The sequence below is a fragment of the Rhinolophus ferrumequinum genome, chromosome 2 (assembly GCF_004115265.2).
Source record: "Rhinolophus ferrumequinum isolate MPI-CBG mRhiFer1 chromosome 2, mRhiFer1_v1.p, whole genome shotgun sequence".
In the NCBI taxonomy this organism is placed as follows: Eukaryota; Metazoa; Chordata; class Mammalia; order Chiroptera; family Rhinolophidae; genus Rhinolophus; species Rhinolophus ferrumequinum.
This window is the reverse complement of record NC_046285.1, coordinates 34,770,825-34,781,435: the sequence shown is the minus strand read 5'-3', so window position 1 is coordinate 34,781,435 and position 10,611 is coordinate 34,770,825. Positions and strand designations below refer to the sequence as shown.

General features: G+C 36.1%; 1 pseudogene; it reads right to left on the bottom strand.

Moving 5' to 3' along the window:
* Positions 1-678: 678 nt before the first annotated feature.
* LOC117032519 (10 kDa heat shock protein, mitochondrial-like) lies at positions 679-1,055 on the bottom strand (annotated as a pseudogene).
* Positions 1,056-10,611: the final 9,556 nt, after the last annotated feature.

The following is a 10,611-nucleotide window of genomic DNA, read 5'->3' as shown; positions in this document are numbered from 1 at the left end:
AGCCAAAAACAGTGTCCAATTCCCATTCAGAGTATGTTTAAACATAGCTGCACTAAACTTTATCATTTTCACTCTGCCTATGTGGAAGAGCTCTTTTCAGACATAGAGTTAGAGTTAGACTTCGAGTTCTAATTTACACTTGCAACACAATTGAAACTGATATACTGCGCTAAATGCAGGGCATAAATTGTACTTTTTATGCTACATAAAATTATCAGGATTAAGTAAACTCTGGTCTTTCTCATTTCTAAATACAATGTCACAAGTAACAAGAATTATTATGTATCTATATGGATGTTTAAAATTGCTATTGCTGACTAATTTTGCAGAATTTGCATATCGATGAATTACTATTTATCTCTGTTTTAGCTCAATTGGAAATAAATTGATGAAATAGTGAGTCAGCAAAAAGTGAGATCTTCACAGGCATTTTTTCCAACTGTTGGCATATGTCTCTAAGTAATGCGTTGACTTCAGACTCTAATACTTATTTTTTTAAATTTGGAAATGTTGATATCAGTACAGTGGAACTAAATTTTAAGAGGTACTGGATGTCATTACTTTGGATATCATTAGTTTCTTACAAAAGAGAGACATGGAAATGATTTACATGGTGAGATTTCACAACTTCAGTGGAACGGGCAGCTTCACGTGATGCCATGTCAGTAGTGATTTACTTCAATCTACATACTTTCCAAGAATGTCACCATCTTTAAATAAGAAATAATCCTTGTCATCTAGAACTACTTTGGTGCCTCCATATGCTGGAAGAAGAACTTTATCTCCAACTTTCATGCTGACTGGTTGAATCTCTCCGCCCTTTCCTTTAGATCCAGATCCAACAGCTACTACTGTTGCTTGCAATATTTTCCTGGAATCATAACATCTTCCTTGGTTACAGTTTCCGCAGCACTCCTTTCAACTAATATTCAGTCAAAGAGGGGGAGAAACTTTCTAACTGCCTGTTCTGCTATGGCTGCGCCAGCAGCAGTTAGTACTCTGCTCTCATGCTGTGGCCATAAGGAGAGGCCTGCAGTCCTGTCCTCTGGACACATGAAGTTTCCTAAAATTGTTTAATCTAGTGTTTTTCCAATCCAATTCCATATGTGCATTGTCAGGAAATGTTTGATGATCCATACATCTGATATTATTGAAAACATTAACATTTGTCTTTTTATTTTAATGTTAGTTTTCAAATCGATTTAAGAATATTCTGGATTACCAATGAGCAATTAAAATTTAGTGTTCCAAAATTTTTTTAGTTATTGATTTAGTATTCATTTTTTGACCCTATTCAAAATAAGTGGTTACTAAATTGGTGGCATTTAGCTTTTAATAGATTGGTAAGCGTATCTGTAAATTATCTTAGTATTTCCTAAGGTTGAAGTAATTACTGTCACTATATTCATGTTTGAATTTTTGTTGTATGCGTATGTACCATTAAATTCTAATATCAAAGTGATAATGTCATTTCATTCATTATCTGACATTATTTTCACATTTGACTTCTTAACAGTTACACAAATTTATAGTGAGAAATTTCTATGGACAATATTTTCATAGATTAAGACTTTAATTTGTTAAGCTACGTACAAAATTGGGATCTGATATTATAAAAGAACAGTGAGGTGGTGTAATGTACCAGACAATATTTTCATAGATTAAGACTTTAACTTGTTAAGCTACATACCTAATTGGGATCTGATATTATAAAAGAACATTGAGGGGGTGTAATGTACCATGCGTAGAAGATTGAGTAGAGGTAAACAGAGGCAGGCCTAAAATGCAGATACAGTGTTTGCAAACAGTAAAGGTCAAATGATGTCACAAAGCAGAAGCCATGTGATAGTTTAAATAGAGAAAAGTGGCAAGGGGATCATGCCATAACGCCACTGAATTGCTGAAACTCTAACTTACACAATAGCAGTCAGTACCATTTTTATATTATGAGTGTTAATTTAGCGTGAGCAAAATATGACTCATCACATTAATTTAATGTTGTTAGTCTGAAGTTTCATTTTCTTGAAAATGTGTTTGGGAGAGAAATGGGCATGTGAGAGATTTATACTGTTGATGTTTGCGTGTACTTAAGCCAGTTAAAAATAATTCAAGTCAACTTGGTTCATAATCCGTCTTTTCCTTTATATGGGTTTGTTCTCTAGCTGGGAGTTATACATTGGATTTCACCATGATCATTTCACACAGCAGTTTTAAACAAAAGAAACACATTCTAAAACGTACTGTGACCTGTTTTTGAAATGTTATGACAGGTTTTCCAGTTCCAAAATTTAGAGCGTTATCACAGCTAGATGACAAAAGCTTGGAACAATGATCTGATGAAACAATATTAGGAAAAAATATAAACAGTTAACCATGGAACAGTGGAACTTTTTTTTGTATTACGAGTCCATGCTAAGTATGTAAACATTTCCTCACTGATGAACATTTGAAAGCAAATTGAAACAAGCTTGAAGCTTGAAAATAGCTAGAAATTAAATGTATTGAACTCGTATACCTAATTGAACGTCCTCCTCAAAGAGAGAAAAAAGTGGTAAAAATTTAGGGTCTCTACTTACAAAAATTAGCTCTTTTATTTATTCTCTGTTTCCTGGAGTCCAGGCAATTTACCACTAATTTTTAGGCCAGTGGTCCACTTATTGCCATGAGATAATAGGAGGTAATAGTGGTTAGAAGGCCCCCCAACTACTAAGCTTTCTCCCTTAGTAGATTTGGGAAGCTTGAGTTTCTTCCCATGATTGTTCAATTATGCTTTCACTTTAACTTAAAATTCTTGTACTGGATGTAGAAATGAATAAAGTCTATCCATTTGATGCCAAGTTTTCACTGATTACAACACATTAACTGTGTCCTAACATGAGATATTTTGGTCCTAAGTTTCACAGTGGTCCTAAGATGCTCTAACTTTTGCACAAATCTACATCGTTAGGTTTTCTGGCATTAGTGTCCCCTGCTCCTGAGCAATGCTTTCGTTTTCTTCCCCACTGGTCCCTGACTTCTCCCCTCTTGCCACAAATCCAGTCTCCAACTATAGGTTCAAAAGAAGTTACCAAATATTTAATTCTATAAAATAGAGTTATCTTTATTTCTATTTTTCCCTGTTGTTCTTTGATGAGGGCTACTGAAACTTTGGAGGCAGGTATTCTTGGGAAGTGTTTATGAACTTACAAGTACATTCATGGAATTCATTGACAACAGTTACAAAAAAATTTAAAAAGTGAGGGTGTTTAGAAAGGTCCTCATCCCAACAATTATTAAGCTGAAAAAGTCTTAAGTATTCAGAGGAACTTCCTAATTATTTGATTATGCTGTCCTTCTCTGAGAACTTACATTCTCTGGCCAGTATTTAATTCTTAAAATTTCGGTTTTTAGACATATATCTGTTTTTGTTTGTTTGTTTAATTAATTAAAAATATTCACTCATATTAAGTAATATCTCACTTTGAAAGCTGGATTCTTGGCTTTCAGATGTAAAACATTTCACAAGATTTTTTGCAATGTTTCAAATGTTTGAAAAATTCTCTAGTTGCAATATCCCAAAAGGCCGTAAATTGACAATTTAATCAATAAAGGTCAGTTTCCATCACTGATGTCCTGTTTTTCACTGTCTGTTGGTGGAAATTTATTTCTCTACCTCTTTTCATCTGTCTGCTTGTCTTTCTTTCACTATCTTTGCAAATTTTTTCTCTATGCTTCTCCTCCAAAACTTTTTTTTTATTCTTTGCTTCCCACACTCTTTTAACTATCAATGTAGAAGTATATTTGTATATATGTATATATACTTATTTAACATGTTCATGTAGAAGGTTGAACAATTTAAAATTGCATGAATGACAAATAAAAAATCATTGCTAATTGTTTTTCTATTGAGACGCTATCTGTGACTGTACACTATATTCACATTTTCATTTGATGAGGAATTAACTCATGTCTACTAACAGTTATCTCTTATCGCCTCCTAAGTTTTGCTAGTTATGTTATTGTTTTTAATTATGAAAATCACATATTTGACAAAGGAGTTAGATTTGGAGTATATAAAGATCACTTAAAACTTGATAGTAATAAACCAAACAACCCAATTTTAAAAATAGGCAAGTAAACAGTCACTTCACAAAAGAACATATAGAGATGGAAATGAGCATATGAAAAGATGTTCAGCATTATTGGCCAATAGGAAAATGCAAAAAAAATGCAAATTAAAACCAGAAGAGATACCACCCACATGTCCATAGAAAAATGGCTGACAGACAAAACAAACATGACAGTACAAAGTGCTGAGAAAGCTGTGGAATGGCTACAATTTTCATACTTGCTTGTGGGAATGAAAAATGGCACAGCTACTTTGGAAAGCAATCTGACAATTTCTTATAAATTACATGTACATACATCTATCGTACGACCCAGCAATCCCACTTTTAAGTATTTACCCTAGAGAAGTAAAAACTTACGTTCACAAAAAATCTGTAAACCGGTATACAAATATTTTATAGTAGCTCTTTTTATAACTGCCAAAATCTAGAAATAACCCAAAGTCTTTCAATGAGTGAATGGATAAACAAATTACGGTACATCTCATCCAGTAGAATACTTCTCAGCAATGAAAAGGAATTAACTGTTGATACACACACCAACATGGATGGATCTTGAAGGCAGTATGCTGTGTTAAAGAAGCTTGTTTCAAAAAATTATGTACTGTGTGATTGTATTTATATGACATCTTGGAAAAGGCAAAACTATAGTGATGGTGCAAATGTCAGTGGTTGCCAGAGGTTAGGGGTAGAAAGGTAGTGCAGCTACAAAGGGGTAGTGTGGTAGAGATTTGGGGTTGAGGGTATTGTTTTATATCCTGATTGTGGTGGTATTAACATGTTAATACTCTTAGAACTGTACATGATAAAAAACCAGTTTTACTCTTTACAAGTAAATAAAAAGGCAAACTAAAATGAATAATACCATATAGTAACTGCTTCAGATATGGAGTATAACTTTCTTTTACAGTATTTTATCTAGAATTTCTGATTGCAGAAACTATATGACTTGCATCATATTAAAAATCTCTTCCCAGCTTCTTATAACATTAATATATGTATTTTGTAGAGTTTATTTTCTTCTCGAACACATTCTTGGGGTCCTCTGGCTTTCTAAATTTCTAATTTTGACTGAGTACTTGCTATATATGCTGCACTATTACCATCCAGAATTTCTTTACTTTTATACTCCTGAGTTAGTTCTGTTGTTTGCTGGATTTCGAGGGGTTTTTTTCCCCCCCTCAGGGGTTTTTATACCCCCTCAGGATATATTTTCAAATTCATAGACTACATGTTTTTTTTTTTTTTTTAATATAAGGTACATGGGAGGAAAGAATTGTGTATCTTTGCAATATACATTTCATTTTCATGCTTGGTAATGATTGGGCTGGTCTAGAAATCTAGGTTCCTTGTATATACGAATGTTGATGGCAAGTCTGTTTTCAATCTGATTGTCTTAATACAGGTTCCTCATGAAAGCAGAGCCAAAGACAACGACTTGGGTACAAGTAGTTTATTTTGGTGTCAGTCCAACATATCAGAAGTGATAGAAAGGAGGAAGTGAGATTGATAAGGAAGAAAATTCAATGTACATGTACTTTCTCAAAGTAGCTACTGTGGTCAACAGGGCTCAATTCCTTCAGCATCTTCTGAAAAGCATACATAATACTGATTTTTCCCCCTGGAGGACCGGAGGCTGGAGTATTAATGTACAGGCTACCACTCCTCATTGGTTGTTTCTCTCTGGGTGCATTAAATCTCCTTTTACCACTGCCATTTGTTGTTTCAGCATTTCCTAGTTCTCAAAATGAGGTGAAATACAAAAGGATGTGCATTCCGTGTGGGTGCTGTCATCATAAGATAAGCTTGAGCCCATATGGAAGTGGCTACTGCAGTGAGAATGAAATCAGATGTGGATTGATGGGATATGACCCTGTGCGCCAGGTGTCTGGTCCACTCTTTGTGTTATATAGATCTCCTTAGGTCCCACATTGAGTCCACTGTTTCTGATACTTTCAGATGATGACTAACTGGGATCCTTATAAGATTCAGTACAGGAGTCAGTGAAACAACTACAGTCCCAGTGCTGCCATTGCTTCCAAGACCACGATGGACATTCATTATCTCTCTCTTCTCTAGGACTCATTCTAGATTTTTCTCACCTTTGGGCAGCACTTCAGCTGGTCTAAGCTGCTTGCCTGGTGATATGACCAATAGTTTAATCTCTGAAAGGTCAGTGGGATTACCCAGAACTTCTTCACTGACTACCGGTTATCTGCTGCTGGATAACACTGCAAAACTAGTGGCCTAAAATAACAACTCATTATTATTCTATCGTATGGTTCTGTGTGCTGGGGAAGCTCACTTGGGAGGTTCTTGCCTAGGATCTGTCCTATGGTTCCAGTCACATGGAGACTTGTGCTGGAGTCATCAGCAGGCTCCACTGACCTGGGTGTCCAAGATGAGTCACACATTTGGCTGACCTGTGCCAACTGTTGCCTGGGTGTTTAGCTGGGGCTGTTGACTACAGCAACTACATATCACCTTTCTATAGGTCATATGCATCTCATTTATGGCTGTTGAGTTCCATAAATAAGTATTTCGAGAGACAGGAAATAAAGCCGCCAGTTTCTTGGGGGCATGACCTGGAACCTGACATAGTATAACTTGCACAATATTTTATTAGTCAAAGCAATCACAGAGCCTGTCAAGATTTAAGGATTGGGGCCGGGGCACGCATAATTCCCACTCTTGATGGGAAGATTGTCCTTTTCATAAAAATAACCTGTGTTTGCAGCTAAGGACTTTTTTAAGGCTGCTTCATATGTAGATGTTCAAAGACAGCTTTTCATTCCATTTTGTCCTGTTTCTCTCCCTTTCAGTCCAAGATGATATCATTCTTTTAAAATCTTTGTGGATTGTAATATCAAATTATAATCCATTACTTCAGGCCACCGGTTCTGAAATGGAGATGATCCCCTCCATACAGGTGACATTTGGAAGATCTGGAAACAATTTTTATTGTCTTTTCAATTTTTAACATCAGCATTTTTACTTTTAATAATAATATTTTGAGTCTCTAAGAACTCAGATATTCTCTAGTTCTTTTTCATGGCATTCTATTCTTGTTACATGGATCTGTTATCTTATCAAATGGAACTAAAGATATAATTTTATTGTCTTTCCTTATTATCTGTGTTTTTTCCAGGAGCAGTTATTTGGCTCGTTCTTGCTATGTTCCTTTGTGAACTCAATTTTTTCTAATTGTTTCATGATAATTGGGTTTCCGTTCATCTTTATGAATAAACACAATGTTGATTGACTTAAATTGCTGGAATAAGTTTCTTCTGCCGCTCTATAGATTTGTTTCTTCATTAAATCATCAAACCTTTTTCTTATCTAAAAAGGTAGACTGCTCGTGTGTGTGTGTGTGTGTGTATGTGTGTGTGTGTGGTGTTATTGGCAATTAAAAGATTTCATTTTAAGGTATGTAGATGAGAAGTAGGTAGGCAGTCTGCCACATGAGCTCCCTAGAGAAAATAAAGACAACTTTAATCTGGGCACAAAATGCCACATGAGGAACATTAGCTATTCCCAAGCAATTGATTCAGTTTCTTTAGAAAAGCATTCTCTGATTTATGCTCGATGAACAAGCAAGAACTGTCATTCACCATTTCCATGGGAATGAGAGTCTGTGGGGAGGAGTCAAATTGCTGTGATGTGGGCAGTTTTTAAATTATTTCCTGGGATTGCTTCTCTATAGTTTTTTTTTTTTTCTCTCTAGACCTTCCAATTCTCTAGGCCTTCAGATATCTCTGAATTTCTCTAGAAAAAACAATTTCTAGACCCCTGTTCCTCTTCACGTTCTGACCTTTGGTTTCATCTGCCTTGCATAGTTATCTGCCCATGCAATCCCTTCTGGGTTTTATTGTGCAAAAAGCCATCCAAACATTTGGTCCATGAATGGCCTGTCTGCTCTAATACTTACTGTGGTTATGATTCATCTCATCTTATATGCCTTTACCATCAGTTAAAGTAAGTTTTGACATTGGAAAGGAAAATTCATGTTCTCAGTTTGCCATTTTAACCTGACATCCAGAAATCTTTCTTTTTTTCATTATATTAATTTAATAAAGCTTTATTTTTTAGTAATAATGTATAAGTCAATAGAAAGTGTTTTCTTTTTTCTTTTTAGAAACAAAATGGTTTTCTTTTATGTAGAACTTGACTGATTGCTTTCCTCTGTTGACCAGTAGAAGAGGGCAGCCAACCTAATAGCTATACATTGCAGATGGAAACGTTTTCCCCAATGGTTATTAGCTCTTCTAAGGAAAGTAGTGCAACCTTCCTATTGGCTGCTTCTCAGCCACTCTTTCCCGAGTTCTGCCCCTTTCACCGCTGCCCCCGTTACTTAGCCAGAGGAGTTGCTGCTCTAAGAAGCAACCCCATACACCTTTTTTTGACTGTGGTTGCTTATGCAGGAGATCTTCTTTCTTTGACACAAGGTAGGGCCTGGGCGGGGGGGATAAGGGGGTGTTCATTGACTGTTCTCAGATTTATTGGAGCTGTCCTTGGTATTTATATTTTCCACTATGTCTACAAAGGGACAACTAGTTGGGGTAGGGGGGTGGCTGGGCAAATGAAAGCATGTGTAAGAAAGAAAAATAAAGCAAACTGACTGCAAGGAGGCGAGGTTAAAAGAATTCTATTCATTCCAGAGACCATCCAGCTAGGCTCTCTGCCCTTGTAACTGTTGCATAACATCCTATAGCCTGGCTTTCTTACGTTGGCTGGAATGGGTTTCTATAACTTGAGGCACACATACACACACATCTGAATTAATATACCATCCCTCCAGGGAACTCTAAAGAATATGGGATTATTAGTCGTTTTTAATAACGCTATTTCAAGTTTCTTCCAATGAGATTTGGCACTTTTAGACATGAAGCCAAATATCAAAGGTTCCCACAATTTTAACACAATTTTAAACTATCCACAATAGTTTTAAAACTATTACTCTAAGATAATCCTCATAGATGCCTTCCTTCCTTAACTTGGCACTCCCACAAAGGGAAAAACAGTTGGATGCCTGAGACTTTGAGGCAGAAGCATTTGACAGGCCTTGGGAAATGAACTTTGCGCACAGCTTGACAAAGTCTTATAGTTTTGACTGGGAAGCTTAATGGACAGTGGAGTAAAAGAAAACCATTCAAGAATGCCAGCAGCTAAAGGTGTATTGGAGACAGGTCTGACACTGAAAATTAACTAAACGTTGGAAAGAATTGGGAATGGGAGAATCACAGAGGTGGAGTCCATAAAGTTTGCGTTATATTGTTACTTATTTAGGATCAAACTCTGCCATCTGATCACCGAAATGGAAGAAACCTGCTAAAAATGTCAGTGTAGCTAACCATTTTCTGAAGGCTGAGCAAGGTTTAGGGCTTATTGTGAATTAAGGAATAACATTAACACATCACAAAAGCAACATGATAAAAGTTATGCTGAAGGTTTTGAAGACTCTAAAATATTTCGAGGGAGATCACATTGGGTTACTGAGGATATAAATTTGCAAAATCTCAACTCCTGAAGGAATTACCAGATGTTTGAGTTCTCCGAGAATTATTATAAATATCCATTATTATGAACCATTCTAAATGGCTCTTTTTGTCTGAATGTTTTAAAACACACTTAAAATAAGAATTTTTAAAAGGGAAGGAAAATAAATAAAGAGGGCTAAGGCCCCATCTGACTTTTCCTTTCCACCAGGTTTCTCCTGTCCATTTCCTATACCATATTTTACATGGATATTATTTTTCTCTTAGGTTACTTGTAGTAAAAATGACAGAAAGAACCTATTACATGCCAGTTATCCTTTAAACAGCACTACGATGTAGACAACTATTATTATCCCCACTTTATAGTTGAGGACACAGGCCAGAAAAGTTAAATATTGCCCAAGGTTATCCAGCTAGTAAGTGGTAGAAACTCTTGGCCTCCTAGTCTGTCCTCACAATCCCTACCCACTGCACAATACATAATTTCCAGATAGCATTTCAGGCAATCCCCTGCCCTCAGCTGCCTTGTTGGTAAATTCTCCCAACCCACAGGCCAACCTGAAGGAGTTGGTGGTCAGGTTTGTTATCAGGTAACTTCCTGCTTCTGCACATAAAGGGTTCTGCCAGAAATATACATCTCACAATGCTGATTCTGAAAAATTGGAATCAAACATAGGAGAGGAGCCTTACTCATAGGAGATGAGTAAGTCAAAAGGAGCTACAGTGAAAGACCTTAGAGAGGTGGGGCAGGTTTGCTGTGTTGATAGGTGAAAGTCATGTGCAAAATGCAATTATGGCAGGGCAGAAACTGAGGGTAAATGGGAATTCACTGTTTACCACAAATAATCTCTTGGCTTAGATATTTTTGTTCATCTTTCATAAAGATTGTAGCAATTTATACTTTCTGCAACTGAGAGTGCCTCTTTCGTTTACTTCATAAAGGCTAAGTTGTCCATCTTTTGCTGTTGTTTTTTGTGCTAATTTTTTGGTCAAAAAATGGTATTGTTTTG